The sequence below is a fragment of the Alexandromys fortis genome, unplaced genomic scaffold (assembly GCF_014885135.2).
Source record: "Alexandromys fortis isolate MF-2015 unplaced genomic scaffold, M_Fortis_MF-2015_v1.1 scaffold_256, whole genome shotgun sequence".
Taxonomy (NCBI): domain Eukaryota; kingdom Metazoa; phylum Chordata; class Mammalia; order Rodentia; family Cricetidae; genus Alexandromys; species Alexandromys fortis.
The window spans coordinates 1,651,874-1,679,247 of NW_026068135.1; the positions used below are offsets into that span (position 1 = coordinate 1,651,874).

General features: G+C 44.7%; 1 long non-coding RNA gene and 1 pseudogene across 1 annotated transcript in view; one reads left to right on the top strand and one right to left on the bottom strand.

Moving 5' to 3' along the window:
- Positions 1-6,628, bottom strand: part of LOC126491066 (uncharacterized) — a 48,208-nt gene extending 41,580 nt beyond the window's left edge. The window contains exon 1 of the long non-coding RNA XR_007589311.1: positions 6,569-6,628. This is a non-coding gene — a long non-coding RNA (uncharacterized lncRNA). The remainder of the gene's footprint in view (positions 1-6,568) is intronic.
- An 11,905-nt stretch (positions 6,629-18,533) lies between these two features.
- Positions 18,534-20,108, top strand: LOC126491070 (keratin, type I cytoskeletal 18-like; annotated as a pseudogene).
- The last annotated feature ends 7,266 nt before the right edge of the window (positions 20,109-27,374 follow it).

The window sequence follows — 27,374 nt, forward strand, 5'->3', positions numbered from 1 at the left end:
TCTGCCTCCAAAAGCCGATAATTAAGAAGTGGAAGAAAGCAATCAAGGCTTGACTCTGTGTACCAAAGCACAGGAAAGAGCCAGGGCTGTATTGTCACTGCTGTTTCTCCTCCCCCATAATAGAGCCTCTTCTCTCTTCCTCAAGCAGTTTACAAGGCTATGTTTAGAATAGACGTCAGAGCCCCGAAACCAAGTCGCAGAAGCAAGACTTTCCCAAGGGTGTCACCTTGTGGTCGTTTTGTGTATTGCAGCATAGCTTGGCCTTGTTGCAGATTTAAAGAAACCACGAAAAGCAAGTAACTAGGGGTCAAGTCCCTTCATGATTTACAAAGCTGAACCTTTGGGACTCGGCAGTGGAATGGTGTGTGGTGTGTGTCAAACACATAGGTGTCAAGAGATTAAAATGTTAAGATGAGTCTACAGGGCAGAAACCACACACTGGGAAACCAGTCTTTAAGGTTGGCTTGAACACTTGGCTGGTTTTATGAAGTAACATATCCAGGCCTTTTTCCCTTTATTCATTTTCTTCTGTATCAAGCCATGAAAAGATTTACAAAAGACTACCAAGTGTAACTTCTATGGAAAGGACTTAGAATCTGTGTGTGAGCATGCGCGCGCACACACACACACACAGAGCAATAAAAATATTTTAAAATGGTGTACTATTTAAAATAGTGTACTAACACAATTTTCATACCAATACAGGTATTTTCTATGTAGAGAATCTTAGTTAGGTTAAGATCCTAAGATCCTGTACAAGATCTTCATACCTTGTACAAAAACTCTGTCTCTAGTCGCCTTGGCAGATTCGGTTCCTCTGAGTCTGGCCTTTTCTTTAGTGAAGGCACCAACCACACTGAAGCAGTTCGTCACTCTGTTTCTAAGCATACAAAAGTTCCGACTGAACTGGACTGGGCTTCTGCAGAATGTCTACGCTTCCCCCGCACACACCACGACTTATCTTCTTCCACGGGTCTTCCTTGTTTAATCTTCCACACTAGCTCAAGGCCCCCCTTCCAAACCTCCCGCCTGTGGCACAAAGCTTATCTGGCTCCTACAGCTTTCGTTTGTCACAGTGTTTAGAACCTTCTTCCCAGGTTCCCCTCCCATCCTTTGAGACAATGCTTCTATGAAAACCTGACACGCAAAACCGAATGCACTTTCCCCACTGACAGCCCCTTCCACCTACAGATTGCCTCACTTGAACTTGTTCAAAACACACAGACACATGTCTGCCTCTCTCTAGTTTAACTCAGACTCAACTTTTCCAGTTTAAAGCGCAACAGCCAACAATAAGATAAGGGAGCAAGCACAATTGGAACTGTATAGGTCTTGCCCCCCACCCCGTCCTTCATACCACTTCGTTCATCTTCAAGCACACCTATGCCTTTTGCATTTCTGATTCAAAGGTAACACAAATGACTTCTCGTGGCTAAATTGAGTTTGCCTTAAGCCCAAGCCTTTTCTAGCCTTGCAGCGTCCCTTCTGATCGTGTGGAGCACGCTTGTGTCTAGCCTTTACTGACCCTGGGTTTCTGCTTTTTGCACGGCGGCCCTTTGGAAACAGAGCTATTGAAGAGCTGCTGGCTTTGTGGTGTCTTAACCCCACCCTTCCCGCTCTTCCCAGCTTCCTCTCAAAGCCACCATTTTCTTTTGCTTATATCTATTTTTTGAATTCCGTGGCTCTTGCCTGTATTGCTGGTGCATTTTTGAAATCTTTACTAAACTCCACACACATTCCTGGGGATTCTTTTCTTAGCCATGTCCAATAATGCCTGTCGTTGTCCTCCTATTTCTCCCCACCCGTGCCTGTCACCTCATGGAGGATAATTAGGACTGGTCTATCAGCTCGCCTCTGGGCTTTAACAACACTGTGAGGTAATGAGAGATAAACAAAAGAGAGGAGGCAAATGATTAAAGCCAGAGATGAGGCTAGGAAGAAATTCATAAAGCAGATGCAAGGGGCACCCCAGGAGGTCTGACTCTGATGGCGGCTCATGATTTTTCTCTTGGGCTCAGGCCAAGTCCAATAGAGTGAACAGAAACGTATGAGGTAAGATTGGGTGGAAAGTCTTGCCTGGCTCTTAACCTTGTGTATACTAATTCCTGGGCCAGCGGCACCACGTGTCTTCTGGGACTTCATACACTGGACCTTGCACAATTCCTTGGCCATGACTGTTCAGGAAATGAACCAGGCTGAACATGGAGACTGAAGGCATCAGCTGAAGGCCTGAGCAGAGCTGCAGCCAAGCAGCCCCGCCTAACACAGCCCCTCAGTCAGCACCGTCTTTGTTTGCCAAATGAACAATTCCACTCACCTGGCAAGCACTGCTGAAGCCCTGGCCGCACTTTACACCCTCCCCCTGCCCCCCCAACGCTGACAGCCGTTTGCAGACAACTACAGCTCTGCCTAGGACTTACTGTGGACCCAGGGTAGGAAAGTAGCCTTGGGCCGCTAGTGAAAGTGATTGGATGCCAAAATATCCCCGAGGAGAACGACTTGGAGGCATGGGCTCTGCATCCTCCCAAAGGAGCTCATCAGGACGGAGCCCTGCTGCCCCATGTGCTAAGTCACTCACAGATGCCAGCAGCACTGTTCACAGATGCCAGCAGCACTGTTCACAGATGCCAGAAGCGCTCGGTATGGTTGACATCTGGCCTGATCCTGCCTCCCCTGCATCCATGCTTGCTGCGTGCATGACCACTAATAATCTGCTCGCACTCAGGGCCATGGGGAGATGGGGAAGGCGGCTCGGTGTAAAATACTCTTGTGATTATAATGCTAGGTTCTGTTCCTTGCACGTTCTTTCCTGGAAGATGGTCACACAGCGACCACTCCAGGGAAGCTGTCATTCTGTCCTCTACCCCAAACTGACCAGCTAGCTCACTTTGTGCCTTTCCAGGAGTTTGGGGGGCAAGCATGACGCCTTTCCATTTTTCTACATTGGCTCAGGAATAGACTCCTGACTGCACAAAGCATTTGTAGGGCCCTACCTCCAAAGTACCCTGATTCCTCATTTCCACCACCTCCCTGCCAGCTTCCACAAGCTCCCTAAGCATTGGTTCTCAGGATATGGTCCAAGGGTCACCACATTCCAAGTTACCTGGGATGTGTGTTGACAATAAGATCACTTCGGACTTGCCAACTGGTCCTGAAGTTCCGGAAATGAAGCCAATGGGGGCAAATTTTTAATTTATTTTACAAATTTCAATGCTGGGGGTGGGGTCAAGCCCCAGGCATGCTGGACATGAGGAATAGATATTTTAAACAGTTTCTCCAGGGATCTTACTCAGTCTGACGTTTGTGATGCACTGTTCAGAGTTTGGACAGTCAGCAAGCAGCAGTAGCAATTGAGCTGGTTAGTTACCTGCCCAGATACATTCAGTCTAACTCACAAAATTTAGTGCTGGGCAAGCAAGGAACTCAAGACCGCGAGGGGTGCACCCACACACTGAGACAAAGGGGATGTTCTATCGGGAACTCACCAAGGCCAGCTGGCCTGGGTCTGAAAAAGCCTGAGTTAAAACCGGTCTCGCTGAACATAGAGGACAATGAGGACTATTGAGACCTCAAGAACAAAGGCAATGGGTTTTTGATCCTACTGCACATACTGGCTTTGTGGGAGCCTAGGCAGTTTGGATGCTCACCTTACTAGACCTGGATGGAGGTGGGTGGTCCTTGGACTTCCCACAGGGCAGGGAACCCTGATTGCTCTTTGGGCTGACGAGGGAGGGGGACTTGATTGGGGGAGGGAAAGGGGAGGCGGCTGGGGGGAAGAGACAGAAATCTTTAATAAATAAAAAAAATTTAGTGCTGGGTGTTTCATCCAATCGTTCCCTTTTTCTGTTTCTATATTGCCTTCCTTTAGTTTGGGGAATTCGCCGTCTTCTCCAACCTCTGACACTGATTTCTTCAGCTGTACAGAGGGCATGAATGCCTGCGGCTAGGAATGGAACTTAGCCCATGAGAGACAGGTACGAGCATCTGAAGGAACAACTTCCTTGTCTGGAATGGGACTGACCCTCAAGAGCGAGCTCCCACCACTTGAGAGCTGTAAGCAGTATGATCAAGAGTTCAAGGCCAGCCTGGACTACATAATGAGTTCCCCGAGTTCCTTAAGATCCAGTCTCATAAACAAACAAAGCCCTCCTTGCAGGATCAAGCTGAGGAAGGGAGTTTGCCTGGTTTCCTCCCCTCTCTGTTCTGCAGCTCCATTCCTTCCCCCACGTCTTTTGGGAGCACATCCTTAAAAACCATTTGCACAATGGCCCTCCTCTCAGGGCCTGCTTCTGTGAAAATTCATCTAAAAATTAGTTCGCTTCATTTTTCTTGACTTTTGCTGACTTGAAAGTAGTTCATTACACTGTAAATAACAACTGCGTATCAAATTCTTCTCAAAGACCAAGAGTCGGTGGCTCAGTGCTTGCCCCACCCTCTCCATCGGCTCTGATTCGGTCCAGAGAGGAGGAGGACACGTCGTGTTTAAGGAGTGCAGCAGAGCTCACTTTCCATACTCGATCATTTTCCTCCTTCCTTTCCACAACAACTAATATTTAGTTAGCTCTGATGTTTAGCATTTAGTATCTAGGTACTGTGCATGTGCGCATGTGTGTCTTTTAATCTTTACAACTCTGTGGCACTGACACTGCCTTTTCTTTTCTCTTTTTGTTTCCTTTGGAGACAGGGTTTCTCTGTGTGGCCCTGGCTGTCCTGGAACTCACTCTGGAGACCAGGCTGGCCTTGAACTCAGAGACCCCTCCCTCTGCCTCTAACGTGCTGGGATTAAAGGCGTGTGCATGTGCCACCGTGCTTGCCTATTTATCAGTTCCTCCTGCTGGCCTTGTTGTTCTGTCTTCAGTCACCTCCTCTAGGTACAGGTCCTGATGTCCTCCTATTCCTTCTTGTTTGTCACCATCTCTATGTCCATGGCCATAGACTGTGTAAATTTTTAGATACTGTATAGTCAGTACGGGTCTCTATGGGCCCATAAGGAGCGGCACTATTAGGAGATGTGGCATTGTTGGAGTAGGTGTGGCTTTGTTGGAGGAGGTGTGTCCCTGAGGGGGTGGACCTTGATGTCTCAGATGTTCAAGCCAAGCCCAGTGTGGCCTTCTCTTCCTGCTGCCTGCCAATCTGGATGTAGAACTCTTGGGTCCTTCTCCAGCACCATATCTGCCTGCATGCCACCATGCCCGCCCCTCTCCCCCCGTGATAATGGACTAAACCTCTGGACTGTAAGCAAGCCCCAATTAAATTTTTTGCCTTTATAAGAGTTGTCATGGTTATGGTGTCTCTTCATAGCAATAAAACCCAAACTAAGACACATGGCTAGCAAAATTCATGAATAGTAGTAAAACTTAAACCTATATAAATCTTCTAGTCTTCAGACCCAAATCAATACATGCTTTGCATACTTGTGTTTTCCAGTCTGCTAGCTACCAACAACATGTGGCTATTTCATATTTAAGTTAACCTAAAATACAGTCCTTCAGCCACATAGACCATATTTACATACACAGCAGCTGCATATGGCTAATAGATAGTACAGAAAACAGAATAGAAGACTTCCATAATGCAAAGTTCTCAGGGATCTTTCAGAGGCCAGTCACAGCTGAGTTTTCTCTTAAAGACTAAATGAAACTATCACTTTCCGATTTCCGTGGACTTCTACCAATTACCACTAATGTCACAACCATATCCTCTCTCCTACACAGGAGTCTCATTCTTGTCCTCCTTCCTATACAAGGATGCTAATATGTGACTTGGGATACAGATGGAAGATGATCTTGAAGAAATCCCTTTCCCCACCCCAGTAGTCCAAGAGGGTGTTGGAGTTCTGCTAGTTTTCCAGCTTCTTTATTTTTGAAAAATTTCTAGACCATTAGTTCTTAACCTTCCTAATGCTTCAATACTTCAATACAGTTCCTCATGCTGTGGTGACCCCCCCAACCATAAAATTATTTTCATTGCTACTTCATAACTGCAATTTTGCTACTGTTAAGAATCATAATGCAAAAAAAGAATCATAATGCAAATATTTGTGTTTTCTGATGGTCTTAGGTGGGCCCCAGAGGGGTTGTGACCCAGAGGTTAAGAATCACTGTTCTAGAACATGAAGGACACTCCCTCATTTGCTAGCACACATGCTCTCTTGGAATCCCCAGTTCTTAAAGGACATGGAAATTACGCTAGATTTTGCTGCAAAAGTAAATGATGCAGGTTTTCTCTCGTTATTGCTCTTACTAGTTAAAATCAAAATAGAGCAGCTCAACCATTAAAAAAATCAAGCAAGCTAATAAAAAAAATAAGCAAAGGACTTAAATGACATTTTCCAAATCATAGATTATCAGAAAATGAAAACCAAAACCATAACAAGGTTAAACATAATGGCACTTATGCTTAGTCCCAGCACTTGGGAGGCAGAGGCAGGCAGATTTCTCAGTTCCTAGCCTGGGCTACATAGTAAAACTATAATACGTGCATGCATGCATGCATACATACATACATATATACTGTCTTAGGGTTTTCATTGTTGTGATGAAATGCCATGACAAATTATTGAGCTTACACTTCCATATCACCGTTCATCATCAAAGGAGGTCAAACAGGGCAGGAACCTGGAGGCAGGAGCTGATACAAAAACCAAGGGGTGATGCTCATTGACTTGCTCACTATGGCTTACTCAGCCTGCTTTCTTACAGAACCCAGGGCCACCATCCCATAGGCTGGGCCCTCCTCCATTAATCACTAATTAAGAAAATATCCTATTGACTTACCTGTAGTCCAGTATTATGGAGACATTTTCTGAATTGAGGTTCCCTCCTCTCCGATGTCTTAAGGTTATGTCAAGTTGACATACAACTTTCCAACACACACAGCCTCACATCTAGTAAGGTAGACAATACAAAGGAAATAATAAAATAGAAAACAACCATATGGGCAAAACTGTGAAGAAATTAAAACCCTTATATATTGCTGGTTGAAATGAGAGTGGGACCAGATATGGTGACACACGCCTATTCATTCAGAAGTTGGAAGTCAGCCTAGGCTGACCCTGTCTCAAATAATAAAGAAAAAAGAAATGCAAAAGCCCGAGTGGTGGTAGTCTGCACCTTTAATCCCAGCACTCGGGAGGCAGAGGCAGGCAGATCTCTGTGAGTTCAAGGCCAACCTGGTCTACAAGAGCTAGTTCCAGGACAGGCTCCAAAGCTACAGAGAAAAAAAAAAGCTACAGAGAAACCCTGTCTCAAAAAAAACCAAACAAACAAGCAAAGAACTCCATTATAAAAGATAGTATGGGGTTTTCTTTGGAAATTAAAATGAAGTTATCAGCAATCTCACTCTGGAGAAAAGGAGGGAGGGAGAAAGAGATGGGGAGGGAGGAAGAGAGAGAGAGAGAGAGAGAGAGAGAGAGAGAGAGAGAGAGATATTCATCATAAGGAGCTGGAAGCAGATCTTGTTTCTCTACAGCATTGTTCACATAGCCAAGACCAGCACAGACATCCTCAAATACACGACTGAGAACAACCAGCACGCAGTATGTGCCATGAGCACACTATTCCTGAAACACACACAAGCATGCTATCTCTTTCCACAATGTCAAAATTTACTGAGTGAGAATGGTTTAGTGACTTCAATGATATCAATTTGTCACAAAGCCTGCCTACTTTGGTAGTTTAGTATAGGTCAATGCAAGCTTTTTATTCCGATCTTAATTACAAATGTTCTTTCTTTCCTTTTTTTGTTTTTTGTTTGTTTGTTTTTTGAGACAGAGGTTTTTGTGTGTGTGTGTGTGGCTCTAGCTGTCCTGGAACTTGGTCTGTAGATCAGACTGGCCCCAAACTCATGGAGATCTGCCTGCCTCTACCTCCCAAGTGTTAGGATTAAACGTGTACCACCATCACCCAGTACTAATGTTATTTCTTATCTCACACAGCACACCACACATAGTAAGTTTGTGTGTATTTGAGTGCATGCATGCATACATGCGTGCGTGTGTGTGTGTGTGTGTGTTACACAATGAATACAAGGTAAAGAGGCTGAAATAGAGTTGAAGAGGCCTCAGAAGCCTGCTGAGAAAGAGTCTGTATAGATAACAAATCTAATCAATGCTGGGAGGAAGTTGCTCTAGTTAGGTTTGAACATGAAGCTACAGAACTCAGCTTCAAGGGGGAAAAAACAAACAAACTGTCAGAAGCGGGAATCAATAGGTCAGGTCCAGGTCCAGACTGGAAAACAGACCGACAAGCAGGTAGTCCAGTAGGCTCCATCAAAGTAGGTGTGTGTGTGGGGGGGGTAAGCCAGGAAGTCCTTCTTGACACATACAACATGTGTCAGATAATAGGTTGGTTTGGGGTCGCAACACAGCCATGTTTTGTGTCCATCACTTCAGGGTCCAGGCAAGAGAGCCATACCCCTTTTCCTTCCTGATGTGTCTGATAAGTTCTTAGGCCTAGCTTTTATGCTATAATCTAATATGCCCACACGCTCCCACAGTTTCATTTGTCCCTAAGAAAGGTAAAGGGTGGCTCTCTTTCTAGTCCCAGGAATAAGTCATTTGTCAGTCTGGACTGGATAGGGACAATGTGATGGATGGTGCTGCTTATGGGTCCATTCAAGGGTCACAGTCATCCTTCTCTCCCTCAAAATGAAATCAAAAGCTGCTTGTAGAATAGGGCAGTTCACAGCCTGAAGACCCACTGTTTCATGAAACATGGAGTAAGCTGGAGCAGGATATAGTCTGGTCTTGAAAGTGTGTGTATGCAAAAGAATCCTGAACAGCCTGGCTGGCGTGTGCTGCCGCGTTGATGAACTATGCTAAGTGAAATAAGCCAGCTTCTAAAGACAAACGCTACACGATTCCACTTCCACTGTCATGAGGAATCCAGCGGAAAAGACTGCTTTCGGACATGGGTTAAAGCCAATAGGAAGTCTCTATTAGCCGGCTGGCAATTACACTGGGAGCTCAGGATCTCAGTGTAGCCCTGGACCTTTCTCAGGGTGAGCTTTTAAGCACAAAAACCATGTCCTGGGTTGACATTCTTCAGTTGACAAGAACAGTCAGCCAGAAGAGAAACTACAGAAGCCAAAACGCAAGGTTAGTACATTTATAGACTTTCCCAGAGGCTTTGGTGGATTAGGTCTTTGTTTTAGTTTTGGCAGGTGGTGCTGTCTATGTGCTGAGTTTTACAGCCTGAATGGCACTTCCTTCATGGAGTCAGTTGTCTCAGGGTCTACTAAGATCTGGGGCCCTGTTGCAACATTGGGTGCTCAGACTCACAGAGACGAAAGTAGAAAGGTGGCTGCCAGAGGTGAGAAAGAAAGAAATGGGAAGTTCTAAGTTGGGTTAAACGCTTCAGTTTTGCACAATGAAAACGTTCTAAGAACCCTGGAAATAAGTCATGAAGGTGTCTCATAACCATAGACTATACTTTATAATGTAGACTGTACACTTAAAAACAGTTAAGGTAGTTGGCTATGAGAGCGGGAATCCAAGAGGACCATAATGGCAGTGGGGAACAGAATGAGGGAGTGTCCCGGAGAGGGCTCTGCAGGAAACAGATGGCAGACTAAAAGAGGAACTTGGGAGAAGTCAGTAAAGCAACAATACACAAATATGAACATGAATGCGCATGCCTGTAGTCCTGGCACTTGGAGGTGGAGGCAGGAGGATCAAGGGTTTGAGGCTGGTGCTGGAGAGATGGCTCAGAGGGTAAGAGCTTGCTGTGCAGGCGTGAGGATATGCTCGTAGATTCCCAGCAGTCTTGTAAAAGGCCAGGTGCTATAGCACATGTCTGGAACCTCAGCATTGGAGACGTTGCAGAAATACATCCTGGGGGCTTGCTGCTGAGCCAGTCTAGCTAATCAGTGTTTCGGGTTCAATGAGACCCTGTGTCAAATGGTGAATAAGGTGAATGACGTTAGAGGAAGACATGCAGAATGAACTTCTAGGCTCTCCATGCATATATATATATATATATATATATATATATATATATATATATATGCCTGTCCCACACACACACACACACACACACACACAGACACACACAGAGAGAGTCAGTCCATACTTACCTCAAATTCACTGTGTTATTGAGCATGACCTTGAACTCCTCTCTCTCTCTCTCTCTCTCTCTCTCTCTCTCTCTCTCTCTTCATATACCACCACCAAAAACCAACCAAACAAAAAAGAAACCACACGCAAACAAAAACAGAACTCATGGAAATCCCTGAGAAATGGAGAAACACCCCAGCAGGAGCAACATGGAAGTCATCCACATACCAAGACCTGAAGGGTAAGTAGAGGATGCAGTCACCCAAACTGGTGGGCACTGTAGCTCTGGACCAGGGCTGCCCGCCTGCAGCTGTGCTCTTCTGGGAAACAGCGACTGTCCCACCAGCTTGGAAGGAAGGGGCTAGAAGAACAATGACCTCAAGTTTCCTCTGTTCCTGACCCAGAGCTCCTGCTAGTGTCCCCTGTGGCTGTACCCAGTCAGAGTTACCCACTTCCCAGACTGGAGCCTGAAAGGCAAATGGAGACTAGCCAGCCGAGAGGCTCAAACTGTCTTTCACTGAGCATGAGAGGTTCCTAGAGTCTTTGAAGATATATATACTCAACAGCATCACTGTGAGACCTCAACCCGCCTTCCTTTGCTAACAGGAGCTCCTCGTCATTCCATTTCCCCAGACACTGGAGTTCTAAAGCAAAGTAGAGACAAATAGGGTCTGTTCCTGGAATTTTCTTTTATTCTGTCCTGCTTGTTTTGTTTTCATTATCTTTTCTCCAAGATCAACTGAGCCAGAATGCCGTAAACTGCCCTCTCCTCACCATGTGGAAGAATATCCAGGTGAGCAAAAGGCCAACATGTTAAGAAAAGAGGTGCCAAAAGACAGACCTGTGACAGAGAGGCTTTATGGTGTCATTTGATATAGTCCCCAGAATAAGTTTTGTCTCTGGTCTTGCCAATTTCCTAAGTCAATAAATCCCCATTTCCTTAAACTCCATTGATGCGGATTTCTGTTACCCGTAGCAGAAATGATACAGCACAAAACCTTGACTAACACAACCTACCCTCCCTCTCTACTGCAATCATGCCCCCCCCTCCTTCCCTCCCCACTCCTTTCTGGTCTCCAGTCTTCTGAAGGTCATTTACGGAACTCTGTCATCTCACCAACTCCCATAGAAATAAGTCAGTGTACTATTTTAGTGTGGTATATGACATCAAGAAACTTTGTTTTAAAAAATGAGTTTAGGTAAGTATGTTATTAAAGATCATGTTATAATTTTCATTTTAATCTATTCTTTAATAATATTCATAATATATAAGGACAAGGTTTGACTTTCTTCCATTTAACAAGTGATGCATGCTGCTTAATTTGTTTCAAATTAAGTATGCACGAAAGAGTATGGCTTATCTACAAATTCAAAATGACATTTTAATTTTGTGTTTGGGGACCAAATGTGTATTAATATGTAGATTGAAATTTAACTATGTGTTGGAGCCCTCCAAACTGCTTCCATGACCTGATATTTGGAATTCTTAAATTTCTCTCTTTAAAAAAAATCAATTACTTTATTATTATAATTTCCATGTTTTGTTTCTAAAAAAGGAGACATGAGCACTTTCTGGCTGCTATTTGCAGATGCTCTCCAGAAATAACACACTGTGGGCTTGGATGATTTTATTTCCAATAAAGGAAAAAGCCAAATTGAATAAAAAAAATTTCCCCTTTTAACATGTGTTTTGAAGAACCAGAGCTCTCATGATGTACTAAGAGGTGCTTATAAGTCTGAGGTCAAAATCCAAAACTCTAGGTTTGTAGTCATCTGGACCATTTTGAGGGAACAATTCAGTAACTCATTCTATTTTTAAGTCAGTCTCATTGATGCCATCTCTCTTTCCCAAGTTATCCACTTGAGAATAAATCTAACAACTGAATAAAAATAATTGAAAGCTATAAGGGGGTCCAGACCACAACCACAGGCACAATGGCCCAGTGAGCTAGCAAGCCAGTGGCAGAGGGAATGGCCCCCAAAGACCTCATCAACATCTGGAGGCATTTATTTAGTGGTTACTTTTCTCATTGCTGTGACAAAACATTTGACAGAAGTGACTTAAGGGACAATTGATCTGGGCTCACTTTGAGGGCACTGTCATCATGATGGTGGGGAAGCCAGGGCTGCAGGAGTGTCAGGAAGCTGGCCGCGGTCCATCCACAGTCAGCAAATGGAAAGACACAAAAGTTCCTTCTCCCAACCGACCAGGACCACAGGCCAGGGAGTGGTGTTGCCCACATCTAGGGTGCATCTTCCCACATCAAGTAACCCAATCTAGGAACTTCCTCAAGGGCATGGCCAGAGGTTTAGCTCTGAGGAGAGTCTGTCAAATTGACAGTTCATTTTAACCATCACAACAGTTGGAATTAAATGATGTTCCACGATTATTTTATCAAAATCATGAATTTCACATCTTAACGAACTCCTGAATACTCTTCACACCCAAACTGGAGTTGAACATTCTGAACTCACAGACTGGTTCCTAGCTCGGTGACCTGCAGCAACGTCTTATTTCCCTTCTCTTTTGCTAACGCTGTTTGTTTATATACGAACAAGGAATTAAAATGATTTACCCAGCAAGCTTGGCCAGGCCACAGTGTGGGTACAGCACCATCAGCTGGAGAGCAGGGGGAAGGTCACCTTGGACTTGGCTTTGGCTAGTCTCACGTCAGTGCATTAGCAAGCCAGCAGATGGGCGAAAGCTGTGTGCAGGAGAAAAAAGTGATAATGATCTAAATGGGGACCAGATGCCGCTCATCAAAGTGGCCCTAACAGAAGGAGGGGTTTACCTGTCAGGAACAAAAGCTTCATTTTCATAACATCATTAGGCGGAGGCAGGTATGGGGTAGAGATTTTCCAGGGTGCTTCCCCAGACCCGCATTATTGACTTGAGTATTCTAGAAACAGGATGAAACTCAGCTCAGGCCTGAGGAATCAGAAACTTTGGAACTGTGGTGCAACAATTTGCATTTTAAGAAACCCTGCTGAGGCTCATGAAAATCTGTGGCATTCCCAGACTACCCAGAATCTAACGGTTCCGATTTTTTTCCAGCACCAAGTGTTAAACTTTTGAAGCAATGTCTTCAAAGATGGAGGAAAAAATGTTAGAACTTAAAATTCTCTCCTCCGTCCCCTCTCTCTCTGTCTCTCTCTCTCTGCCTCTCTCTGTGTCTCTGTCTCTCTCTCTGTCTCTCTCTCTCTGTCTCTCTCTCTGTCTCTCTCTCTCTGTCTCTGTCTCTCTCTCTCTCTCTCTCTCTCTCTCTCTCTCTCTCTCTCTCTCTCNTCTCTCTCTCTCTCTCTCTCTCTCTCTCTCTCTCTCTCTCTCTCTCTCTCTCTCTCTCTCTCTCTCTCTCTCTCTCTCTCTCTGGGTTTTGTTATGTAGCTCGAGTTGAACTCTTAACCCTAGCTTCTCTGTCTACTCAGTGTTGGAATTGCTAGCACACCCTACCACACCCAGCTAGAACCTAAGACATTCATCCAATATGAAAGCAAAAGAAAAATCTTGTCAGACACAGTGAAGAACCCACAGACCCTCAACGAATTCTGATGCACACTTGAGTGCCAGAACCTGCATCATAGCATGGATTATTTTTTTGGAATAAATTTCACATTCTTATTCTTTTTTTTTCATGGACTTGCTAAGACCCAGAGTTATTGTGAGGGTAAAATCCTGTGTTCCCTTAGAAACTGTCCATTATGGACAAAGCTACATGCAAACCAGAAGAATGTCTCTCAAGAGAAACGCTGATGAATTGAACAGATAGTTCTGCAGGATACTGATCAATTTGCCTCATGAGTTGGTACAGGACTGGATTTCTCTTGTGGTCTTCAGGGATCCCATGAATCATTTATTTTATCTATCCATCCATCCATCCCTCCAGCCATCCCTGCATCTATCTATCTATCTATCTATCTATCTATCTATCTATCTATCTATCTCTATCCATCCATCCTTCCAGCCATGACTCTATCTATCTATCTATCTATCTATCTATCTATCTATCTATCTATCTATCTATCATCTATCTTGGGTACTAGTTAAGCACCGGGGATTCGTTAAGCAAGTGCTATACTACTGAGCTACATGTCCAGTGTCTTGCTATGTAGTGCAGGCTGGTATTAAACTTTAGTCCTCCCATCTCCACCACTGAAATACCACAATTACACATGGACACCACCACACTTGTAGGCTTTGGGGTCTCATATTTTTTGTGAAGGGTGAAGGGATGGCTTCTTAAAAGCCTGATAGTTTTGACTGTGTACCTGGGTCTCTGGCTCCAGGAACACTTTCCTCGTATGTTCTAAGGAGCACTGCCCGATGGAACTTTTTGTAATGATGAAAATATTTTATAAGCAGCATCATCAACCTGTGCCACCCGATAAGTGAACCACTGGCCACAAGAAGCATGTAATAGTATGTCTATCAGAATTGAAGAAATGCGTTTAAAATCTCACAAATCTTAAGTAATTTAAATTTGAGAGCCACACGTTGGTCAGAGTTATACTGCTTGCATCAAAGAATGCTGCATACATGTACGACAATGTCATAATAAACACTGTTATTTTGTATACTTAATATGTGCTGAGAAAAATTGTCTGGAATTCACATGTCGTGAGCAACTTCTATTGCTCTTTGCTAAATCTGGCTACCATAGTTAGACAGAATGAGCGACACTGACCTGTCTCCTGGGAGGTTCGGCTGAAAAGGTCTCTGGTTAGCATGGTGGTGCCCACCTGCAATCGCAGCGCCAAGGAAGCAGAAGAACAAGTATCACTGGGAGTCTGAGGCGAATATAATCTATACAGTGAGACGAGAAGTCATACAAGGAGGACAAGGAGAAGGAGAAAGGAAGGGGGGGGCAAGGAGAAAGGGAGAACGGAGGGTTTGTCATCAGCTACAGGGACAGAGAGACACAGCTCCATACTGCTACGCTCAGCAGCCTGAAGAGTCCACTTAATTTTCTAGGGACTTCTGCTCAGATGAGACTGGATCCTTGGCTTTGGGACAGAAAAAACATTCTTGGACAACTAAGTGTAAAAGAGAGCTGGAATTCATTAAAATAGACATGATTTGGGAGAAAGACTAGAGCACAGCTGAGTGCGTGGGTGTGGGTTTCTCAAAGAAGTGTTTGCTGTATTTAAAGATATTTGTGTGGTGCCGGGCGGTGGTGGTGCACCCCTTTAATCCCAGCACTCGGGAGGCAGAGGCAGGCGGATCTCTGTGAGTTCAAGGCCAGACTGGTCTACAAGAGCTAGTTCCAGGACAGGAACCAAAGCTACAGAGAAGCCCTGTCTCGAAAAAACAAAAATCAAAAACAAAACATCCCGACAGGTGTGTGTGTGTGTGTGTGTGTGTGTGTGTGTGTGTGTGTGCACCTGCATGCACATGCGCACATAGAGGCCAGAAACTGATGTTAGGTGTTTCTTGAGTCGCTTTCTGCTTTAATATTTGAGATGGGGTCTGTCGCTGAGCCTGGAGCTTGCTGATTGAGGTAGACTGGGCTAGCTTCATGCCTGGGTGTTTTTTCTTTTCCATGTGAGTGCTGAGGGACTGAACTCAGCTCTTCATGCATTCATGGGAAGCATTTTACTGACTGAGCCATCTTCCCAACCCATTTCAAACTTAGGACTTCAGCATGGCAGTTAAGACGCTTCGAGAGAGATTACAACATACCTAAATATGAGCGTGTGCTTCTCGGTGGAGAGTGCAGTTAAGCGTCTTAGCACGAGCTCCATGTGCCATTTTGGCACTTCTCAAGTTATATGTCAGTGTTGTTAAAGAACTTTCTGTCTTTTCTCTCTGCTTTGGGTCCGTGTGATTATACATACAGGACATTTCGAGAGTTGCCTTGAAAGGGATTATACTCTAGTAAGGGCAAACCAGGAACCATTATGATTGCACAAGGGGTTTAGGACATGTCTCTTACTGTCTGTGGGATTTCTGGAGAGATGACTAGAAAGGTGTAGGTTTATATCTGGGAAGGGAGAGAAACCTTAAGGAAATGTTAATTGTGTTACAGGTAATGAGAGGCTTCAAGCAAACTCCTGGATGGCAGCTTCCTTCCCCGTTTCCCACCGTGGTCCCTTTCATCCCTGTTTCAGAAGAAAGGAGGCTCATAACCAAAGGAAACAGATCTGAGCTCTCTTTGGCCAGATGAAGGTACAAGACTGATTGGTCTCTTTTGAAGACAGTTTTAAGAGGAATAATGGCTGAGAAAAGCAATATAAATAATGAGTAAAAGGACAAATTTGATTGGAGATGTAGTCCGAGAACAGAGGACTTATCTAAAAAGACGCTCATGTGGCATTCACATGGTTATACTTACTTCTCAACCACTGACTCCATCCTCCACAGACAAGTTGTAGCAGCAAATGGGAGGCAGTGCCCAAGAAGCTAACTTCATCCAAGATGATGCTGAGCTTAGAGTGTGGTCCTAGGTACTGGGCATGGTATCTGGGGGCCATGCATGATATCGATTGCCACGCAGACCTTCCCTCCTTCCGTACTCAGTCCCCTCGTCACCTTGATGACTGGCTACCATATTGAAGTCACTGTGAGAATTTAAACAGAAGGCCAAGATTCATTTCTTATGACTATATTTATGGCTTTGCTTTGCTTCAAAAACAAAACAAAGAAAAACATATGGCAACTAGAAGAATATTGCTAGTTCTTTAGAAGACTTAATAACGGTTTTTGACAAGCCTATAATTTCCAGCTGTGCTCAGATAGAGGTGCCATAATTCCCTCTTCTTTGAGGACAGAAAAGAAACTAGTTCTTGGTGCCTCTGAGCTCATCGTTGATATAATAAAGAAGGTATTATTTTACAACTGCATATTAAGTGAATATCTAATAGCATCGTTTTGTGATCATGTGGGATTTTTCTTTTCTTTCTTTTTATTTATTTTTAGACAATGTCTCATTATATATTCTAGGCTGGCCTGGAACTCGATATGTTGCTCAGATCCAAGTTTCTCCTGCCTCAGCCTTCTCAGTGCTGGGTTTACAAGTGTGTGCCATGACCACGTTCACCTTTGAAAGCATCATTTTAAAAAGACTCATTGGTTTTTACTTGAAGTGTATGGGTGTTTTGCCTACGTGCATGCCTGGTACCTGGAGATGCCAGAGTTTTGCACACATGTTCTGGGAACTGAACCTGGGTCCTCTGGAAGAGCAAACAGTGCTCTTAACTGGTGATCCATCTCTTCAGACCTAGAGACCTTCAGACCTTTTAACTAGAGGAAGGTATTTTAAAATTGGCCCTTCCTTCCCAGGAATAGCCAAGAAAAACAAACATGGCATTTTTTAAAAAAACAAATAATGTTCTAGGAGGCAGAATGGTTCTAGACCTCTTGTTTCTGAGAACTGTTAGATTTTGGAATAATAGTTTGTGGGTTTTTTTTTCAAAGAAAAGTTGCAATATAACAAACAGCCAGCAGATTTTTAAAATAAATCTTAATAACATTGTGTCTAGACCATCACCTTTGAAAATTTCCCATTTTCTCAATTTCCTAAAATACTCACTGATATATATTTAGCTTCGCAAAGCTGCTGACTTAGCAAGCAATGGGTCTCCAGCAAGAGATTATTAGCACCCCTCCCCGCTTCCCCTTTTCTACCACTGTGCTAAGGAGAAGACAACTGATAATGCTGCACAGAACATGCAAGCATGTGAATAGACTCCTAGAATAACTCGGGGTCCACTCAGGAACAGACCACTTGCCCTGGAGGGGCTCCCCTGTGACTGGCACCCAGCCTGGAGATTGGTGATCTCTCATCCAGTAACAGCATCAGAGCACAATCAACACCTGAGACTTGACAGAGATGCTAACTTTCAGATCTACCTGGGTGACTTCTCCTGCCTGAATATTCCACCCTTAAGGAAAAAAATAACAAATCTTCCCTTCTAAAATCCACCTAAAAAACTCCTTTATTTCCCCCACAATGATGCTCTCCTTTAAAACACCAAGGAAACAGTGTCTTCCAGGCACAACTGGACTGATGAAGCCATGGAAAATGTAGCAGCACACGCAAGGCCCGTGCAGGTTCAAGCCAGATGAGGTCCCACACGGTTTACCACTCCTAACCAAGAAGCTACCAGCAATTTTCACCCATTTGCAAAGGAAAAAAAAATAGTTTTGTCAAATGGAGTCTCACTGGCTATATTAGCTACATACACTTAAAGGCAGACCCCATGCCCAGCCGTAGATGACCAACACAAAAGGACCTCAATGGGATTTTGGTCTCATTTTGTGTTGTTTGGGCTTATTCTTTTTTGTCTTATCTGTTGTTTACTACTCTTAGGTGCTGGGACCTGGGAGGCAGACTAAAGTCTCATAGTCAACTGTTAGTCCCACGCTTCTCTCAGCGATATAACAGCTCAAGGGCTGCCACCTTCCCTCTAACCCCTCTAACCCGGAACCTAACCCTCGGAACTCCTGTCCCGGTCCCTCGATTCGCTCTCCTCTCCAGACAACATGAGCTTCACCACCCGCTCCACCACGTTTTCCGCCAACTACCTACCAGTCCCTGGAATCTGTGCGGACGCCCAGCCAGCAGGTCCAGCCTGCCAGCAGTGTGGCCAGCGTCTATGCAGGTGCTGAGGGGCTCTGGTTCCCGGATTTCCTCAAGCATCTAGGGTGGCTTCATGTGGTCTGCAGGCCTGGTTGGAAAAGGTGGCATCCAGACTGAGGAGACCTTGCAAGACCTGGACGACCGCCTGGACAGCTACCTGGACAGGGTGCAGAGCCTGGAGACCGAGAACTGGAGACTGGAGAGCAAAACCGGGAACATCTGGAGAAGAAGGGGTCCCAGGGTGTCAGAGACTGGGGCCACTATCTCAAGACCATCAAGGACCTGAGGGCTCAGATCTTTGCCAATTCTGTGGACAATGTCTGCATCGTCCTGCAGATAGACAATGCCCATATTGCTGCCAATGACTTCAGAGTCAAGTACGAGACAGAACTGGATATGCGCCAGTCTGTGGAGAGCGACATCCATGGACACAAAGGTGGTGGATGACACCAACATCACGAGGCTGCAGCTGGAGACAGAAATCGAAGCCCTCTAGGAGGAACTAAAGAAGGTTCATGAAGAAGAACCGTGAGGAGGGAATAAAAGGACTAGAAGCCCAGACTGCCAGTTCTGGATTAACTGTTTAAGTGGATGCCCCCAAATCTCAGGACCTCAGCAAGATCATGGCTGATATCCAGGCCCAGAATAAGGAGCTGGCTCAGAAGAACTGTGAGGAACTAGACAAGTACTGGTCCCAGAAGATTGAGGAGAGCACCACGGTAGTCACTACCCAGTCTGCCAAAATCAGAGATGCTGAGACCACACTCACGGACCTGAGGCACACCCTCCAGGCCTTGGAGATTGACCTAGATGCCATGAAAAATCACAATATCAGCTTGGAGAACAGCCTTAGGGGCATGGAGGCCGGATATGACATGCAGATGGAGCAGCTCAGTGGGGTCCTTCTGTACCTGGAGTCAGAGCTGGCACAAACCCAGGCAGAGGGGCAGCACCAGATCCAGGAATGTGAAGCCCTGCTGAACATCAAGGTCAAGCTTGAGTCTGAGATGGCCACCTACCGCTGCTTGCTGGAAGATGGGGCAAACTTCAGTCTCAGCGATGCTCCCGCTGAGACAGTAACTCCATGCAACTGTCCAGAGGACAACCACCCAAGGTCGTGAATGGCAAAGTGGTGTCCGGGACACTGAGGCTGAGAAGGAGGCTACCCCTGGGGACTGCGGGATCAATAAAAGTTGAGAGGTCACTGGGAAAAAAAAAAAAGACCGCTATTGCAACTACTACAATTGTTGAGCCAAATCTGAAACAAGCTTTATTAACTACTGGCCACGACTATGGACACTGGCCAGGTCCATACCCAAGACCGATGCTCAGAATACAGCCCTAAATTACACTAGTCAGAAGTTTATAAAAGACAAAACCCACAAGGCTACTTACTTCCCACCAGTGTCCAATCAAAGGCAAGCATACATCCTGACGTACTTCCTGCCTTCATACCTCCTACCTACATGTGATTAAGCACCCATCCCGTGGCACTGGGGCAACCAAGCTTGTTTACAGAGGCAAAAACATGTAGCTTCTTATCTTACATGAACAACAGCCCCCAGCATTTCAGGAAGTCATCTGTGTCTGGGAAAGTGGAACTTACAGGTGTAAGACTTTAAGACAATCCTGAAGCCATTTCTGACAATTCTGAATCCTCTCAGCCTCTGTGCCATAGTGCTTCCCCTCCTCCCCTGGGAACCAACAACCTAACAGCTACACTAGCATGTACTCAGTTTCTGAACAATTACCCATATACGTATGTTTTGGTTCGGTCCCCTGGGAAACGGGGTCAAAATGACCTCTTACCTCATCTGATCTGGCAACAGCTCTCCAGCCAATTATTGGTAGTAGCCCTTTCGAATAAGCCAATCATAATAGTCAAAGAACCCCTCTTGCTTCTGTGGCCTTCTCCTTTAAAAGTAGACTTTTAAAAAAGAGGTCTCTCGGCTTCCCAAATGCTGAGGGACCCTGTCATGACAGAATTAATAAAATCCTCATGCTTTTGCATCAGCTATGGTGTGTGAGGTGGTCTCTGGGGGCGACTCCTCCTCGTGTTTGGATGCTAGAGTCCAACACAGGTTAGTATTTTTCTTTTATAGATCTCTTAAGCACGGTAATTTAAAGTTAAAACATAATGTTAGCCGTTCCCCCTTTGAGCTGTATCCTGAATCAAATCTTTGACTCTGTGGTGGGTACCTGTTTACACTGGGATCTAATGACTATCAATCTAATGAATGGCACCCAGACAGAAATTTACGTATTTCGTTAAGGTATTAACATTGTAAGAGCCAACGGTAGTTAGCATCAGAGTCACTATCTAGGAAGAGACCAAAAATGAGATTGCGAATCAGTCATGTATTTCATCTCAGTTCCCCACCTCCACCCCTCCGCCACCGCCTTTTTATGAGTATGGCTGAATTATCTCTAATTACAGTCTTCTCTTAAAGCCACACAATAACCTCCTCTTTTACACGGAGTAGGTCGAGTGTCCTATCATATTATAGAACTATTTCAGCTAATGAATCTACCTGTTGACAGATCTGGTTCCAATCAACTTTCAGCAAGACTAGGGCTGTCTGGATTTGTAGGACTGCCCGGAACTGGAACGACCTAGATCACCTTTGGAGCAGTTTGTAAGCTGCTACTGGTTTCTGGATGCCATGTACCAGCTGAAAGGAAGCTGACAGAACAGATCTAGAATAGGGACAAAAGTTACAGTTTAGGAACTGAAAGGAAAATCTTACATTTGGAACTTCCAGGCCTATGGTCATGGTAGCTGGGAGAGGGGAGGATTCCCAAGACCAGAGATGAGAGAGTCTGCCCTCAGGAATAGGCAGGTGGGGAAACTTAAGACTGTTGATTGACAAGAATCCTTATCTGGAGTCCTTTTGACCTGTGAGAGGTGGATTCAAGTCTTACAACTCCCTTGACTCCCTGAAGCTTACATGAATTTTTAAGTCTACCAAAAGAGATAAAAGTTGTAGAAATTTAACATTACCCCCGTAATCTGTACTGAAATCCACACTGTAGAAAAAGCCTGGAGTAGACCCACACCTTTAAGTCATAGCAAAAGATAAGACTTTAGGTTGAAAAGTATGAACATTCTTCCCTCTGTCCAGAAGGCTGGATATATGGATTAGACAAAACTGTTTTTAGCTCAATAAAAAGCACCTTGAAGCATATACTCAGATGACAACCAAAGGAATTTAAAATTGTGAGCTTGTGACTGACAACAGTGCTTTACTAGCTTATCAGAACCCACTGATCAATGTTCCAACTCGGAAGTTGTGAAATCTTAGTATAACAATAGCTTAGGGGGAAAGCCATCCAAAACATTTTTCATTCTTGATCATTTTCGTACACCTTTATAACTTGTATTTATACACCCTAAGTCATTTTCTTAAGCGTTCCCATCCTCAGATGATTGCAACTCGCATTTATATATCTTAAACCTTTTTAGGCCTTTACAATTTATATAAACTCTAAACGTTTAAAATCCAATTATTTATCACTAGACACAAGTGGATGATTACTGAGAGCAGTCATTGCAAAGCAAGTTCTGATGGAGGTGGGTCTTGTATCTTATCTGTTGATTTCATTGGTTAATAATAAAGAAACTGCCTCGGCCCTCATAGGACAGAAAATTAGGTAGGCGGAGTAGACAGAGGAGAATGCTGGGAAAAAGAAGCTGAGTCGAGGAGTCGCCATGATTCTCCCACTCCAGACAGACGCAGGTTAAGATCCTCCCTGGTAAGCCAGCTCATGGGCTACACAGAATATTAGAAATGGGTTAGAACAATATGTAAGAGCTAGCCAATAAGAAGCTGGAACTAGCCGGGCCAGGCAGTGTTTGAAAGAATACAGTTTCCGTGTAATTATTTCGGGCATAAGCTAGCCATGCGGGCGCCGGGTGCTGGGGACGCAGCCCTGCCACCGCTCCTATTTCAACAAAGTTCTTTCAAAGAAAGCAATAGCAGAAAGTTCCATCTGAAGCCCGTTATCCTTTAATATGAAGCCTGTTAGCGAGGCAAACCAGTCCGCCTTTCTCAACAGCAGACCTAGAAGCTCTAGAAAAAGGGAGACCTGATTTTTACATATGAAATGAAATAACAAGGTAGCTGCAGCTTTGGGGAAGGAGTTAGGTGCCTGCTGCTGCCAATCTGACAAAGCCACAGTTAGCCATCAACACCATCAGAGATCTGAGAAGAATAAATCAGAGCAGAAAGTAGAGACCAAATGGCCTCTGTATTGATTAAAATGACAGAGGCTTATCAGCCACCTGGGCAATGACTTTATAGGCTCCTGTGGTCTTGATGGCTTCTCTGAGGGGCAGAGGTCATAGGTTTTTGGCTACGATGTAGGACATTATATCTCCAGTTGCTGCACAGGACAGCAGAGGCCTTTGGCTGCCAGACCTCGAAGGTCTAAGAGATAGATTTTCCTGTGGATGGGGGACCTGGGAAAACTGACCTCACTTTGAGGAGGCAGAAAAGGGTAGTCAACCCAACAGTGTCCACGATTTATGCAGGCCCTGGCAGCAGGTGTTGTCCAGTGGTTAGCAACACCACAATTCAGGTCTGTGACCCACTTCTTTTCTTTGGAGACCTTAGGGTCACCTCCAGCTCGAATTGGCTGGGCAGTGATGGCGCACACCTTTAATCCCAGCACTTGGGAGGCAGAGGCAGGTGGATCTCTGTGAGTTCAAGGCCATCCTGGTCTACAGAGTAAGTTCCAAGACAGGCTCCAAATTACACAGAGAAATCCTGTCTCAAAAAACCTGAAAAACAAACAAAAGATAGGAATATCTCAGCTTCTAGTGTTTAGTGCTCATAGCTGTGGCCCTAACTCTTTAAGCTCTTATTTATTTTCTATGATTACATATTAATAAAGACATCATAAAACATTTTATAAGCTTAAATGTTCCATAGCCTTATAAATTTAAAGATTTTAAGTTGTTCCTTAAAAAATATGCTGCTTTTTTAAATTAAAGTTTTTTAAAACTCCAACATTTTCTCTTTAAGAGGTTTCAAACTCTCCCAGTTGTGGGCTCCTGCAATGTCAGAACAGAAACTGAGTACATATTTTTACTTTAAGAGGGAAGAAGCAAGGAGGAAAGATAATCTAGACAAGGCAAAACCAACGGCAACAGTGCGAACAATCTGATGTTCAGTATCCAGGATTCACACATCATATTCTCCAGCCTGTCTCACCTCTCCAACTCAGCCCTTGAAAGCACCTGTTGTCTGTCTCCTAGGCTCCTGCCAGTTCTGTTTCCTTGTGCCTGTTGTTTCTGGAGGCTATTTTTGGCACTGACATCTAAAAATCTGCTGGGATCCCCCTCCTGAGCTTTCTTCAGGAACTCCAGCCCTGCCACACAATGCTAAGTTTCAACTGCTCTCCGTGACCACCCCCCCCCAATGCCTCTAAAACTAATACTACCTGGGTGACTCTTACATTACCAAGTTTGGCTGCCAGCATGAGGTATATCCTTGTATATAAATTCATGAAGGTAAAAAAAAAATTCATGAAGGTGCAGCTTTAATACCTTATAAAACAAGCATTGTTTTTAAACCCTATCTTTCATAAACCTTGCTTTTAGGACTTTGCTTTCAGGACAAGAGTTATACAAAAATCCCTCCTAACCCAAAGTATCTTGGAGACCTGGTGTTGTTTCCTTGATTAGCTTATACCATGTAGTCACCTCTGCTGTTTTTTTTAAATATGGAGTGTCCCAGGCATGCTGGAGGAGCTGTGCAGAGCCACATGGGTCCCAAGGTGCTGGCAGCTGCAGGTTCCCAAGAGCAGGCTGCCGGTCCCAGAGCGGTGGCCCAAGCGGTGGTGGTGGGCCATGTGGCAGGAGGCAACAGGCTCTGGGAACAGCCAGTCCCAGGCAGAGATGGCTGCTGGTCCCCGAGCAGTGGTTGGTCCCAGGCAGGGAGACACATGGCAGGTGGGCAGAGACAGAGAACTGGATAGACATGACTTGCAGAGTGAGGTTGAATATTTATTCGGGGGGTTATGAAAGGGGAAGGGAGAAAGGGGAGAGAGGGGGGGAGGAGAAAAGGAGAAAATAACAGAGAAGGCAGGAAGCAGAGAAGTGGGGAGAGAGGCAGAAGCGAAGCTGACTCTCCGAGAGGAAGATGGGAAAGAGAGTGAGCTCAGGCTGGAAGCTGGAGATCAGCCTGCCTCAGAGGATGGGGGAGGGAGTGGGCGTGGCTTGTCTCTTAAAGGGACCAGGGGCCAAAACCATAACATTCCCAGGTCTTCCTTATAATAAAAAGCAGGAGATTAGACACCACAGTTTGAAGGAATTAGGGCAGTGAATTCTCAAAACTGCTTCCTGCTGATTTGTAGGCATTGTCTTTGGGGGGGAGGAACCTGAGAAGGCTGTGTTCTGGGAATCTGAGAAGGCTGTGGGCTGGCCACATCCTGGCATAGCTGGTCTCTTTGCTCCCGATCGGTGTCTGTGGCATGGGAATGTCTGGTGTCCCTTATCCTGTTTAAGGTATTGGCAGAACAAAGAACAAACTTAAATTAAGGAAAAAAAATTTTAGGACTAGGGAATTGAGGGGTATCTGACCTGTTTAAGATGGATTCTTTAATTCGGCTCCCTGGAACTCACAAGAACTCCTTGGGTTTGTGAAGACAGAAGTTTTAGACACATAATGACCGTAGTATATTTTTATATAATGAAAAGTATATTTTTAATACTATGGAAGGCAGCATAAGAGAAATTTGAAATTTGTTTGGTGAGGTAACCTGGCAAAACCTCTCAGCTATCAAACTGTCAGAGATCCTTGAGAAGGATAAGAGTTTACTTGAGTTACCTATTGAAAAATGACAGAGAACTTACTTGGTTGGCATCCAGAGCTACTCTTTTGGGTCCTCCATGGTCGCTGAAGGTTGCACTTGACCTTTGCTATTTAGCACCAGGCCTGCCAGGCTCCAGAAGACCCTGTGGGCTAAGAAATCTGTAGGAAGATAGGCCTACCTTGACCTGAGCAGCTAGGCTGTCGATTCCAGCGATTCCGTCCACATCTAGAGGTCTTTAGTTTAGATGAAAGGCAGTTTTTCCCCAATGGTCAGCTCCCGGCAGTAGAAGCAAACTGCAGAAGGACGTTGTTCTGTGTGCCCATTTGTCTTCTGTCTTCTTTAGAGGAAATAAGAGTCTGCTACTAGAAGCCAACCTGTCTCTTTTTGTTATGAAAAGGTTTTTAATAATGAAATACTTAAATATCACATTCCCCAGATCTCTGAGCAGTTGAGGGCTGTTTATTATGTATAGCTGCAGTATAGGATCCGTCTGGAAGGTTGGGTCTGAGCTTGACTGTACTGGCTCTTAACAGGTAAGATTTACACTCGTCAAAAGGCAGAAAGAAGAAAAAAACTGCTTGTAATATAAGGTTAATGACAGAATTGACAGTGGTAGAGAACAGTTTAATATATTTTTAAGAGGCTTAAAAGTATATACCTGTTTAAAATATGAGACTTATGATTTTGTAGTCTGAAATGAGATGTAATGAACAATTATATGTAGAGTGAACAGGAATTGGGAAACGTGGATGCTTTTGATGGGCCCTATCAAAGGCATGCCATTGCGCAAAACACATGTAACAGAGTTAATAAGAGGATTTTAGTGAAAACCGGGGGAAAAGGCAGGGTATACATAAGTAAAACTGGGAGAGCTTGGTCACCTGACCTGGCTCTCAGCCAAGATGGTGAAAAAGTCACCTGACCCCAGTCAAAATGGCAGCACCCACATGTTGTATGAAAAGTCACAATTTTTGAGTTGTAAGGATTTTAAGCTTAATTAAGAGGGACCTAAAGGCATGATCTGCTAAGTTTCTGAGCCACTATGCCATACCATAAGCCGCAGGGGGGGTGGGCGGCAAAAGACTGGAACTGAAAAAACTGCACCATGCCATGGCTGAAATTGAAAAGGCCAGCTGGAATTTAAAAGAGCCGGGGAGCCGGTTACTATCCAGAGCCAAATTCGTGAAAACATACGAAACAGCACAAACACCCAAGACCATGGGGAAGAGCATCCTCTGCCTGCGGGTGGAGTGTTATGGACTAGCTGGATGTGGTCGGATGACCCAGAAACCAGGGAGGATGGGGGGGGGGGCTCTGAGCAGGGATTATGACAAGAGAAAAAGGAGAGAGAAGAAATGAAAAAAAAGATAAAGAAACTGAGGACCCTGGGTCCCCAGTCGAATGCACTGTATGTGGAGTGTGCAGTGCTAATGCGCACGTGGACTGACCCCCAGGATCAGTCCAAATACGATTCCAGTAAAAGAAAGCAACCTTAGCAGAACAGGGAAAGACTCACCAATTGAAGCAGCCAAGGTGGCAACAAAGTCACCTGACCCCGATCAAAACGGCAGCAGCCAAATGTTGTACAGAAAAGTCACTCAGTTAAGATGGCAGTGAAGTCACTTGACCTCAGTCAAAATGGCAGCAGTCACATGCTACATGAAAAAGCTACTCAGTTAAGATGGAAGTGAAGTCACCTAACTTTAGTTAAGATGGTGGTAAGGTCACATGACCTCAGTCAACATGGCAGCAGTTACATGGTGTGTGGGAAAAAAAAAGCCATAATTTTTGAGCTGTAGGGGTTTTAAGCTCAAGAAGAGAAGGAAAAGCCACAATGTTGTTCTTTTTTAAAAAATGCTGCAAGATCCCCGTGGCAGTAGGCAGCAGAAATGCTGTAGGTCCCAAATGGTGGTGGCGGGCCATGTGGC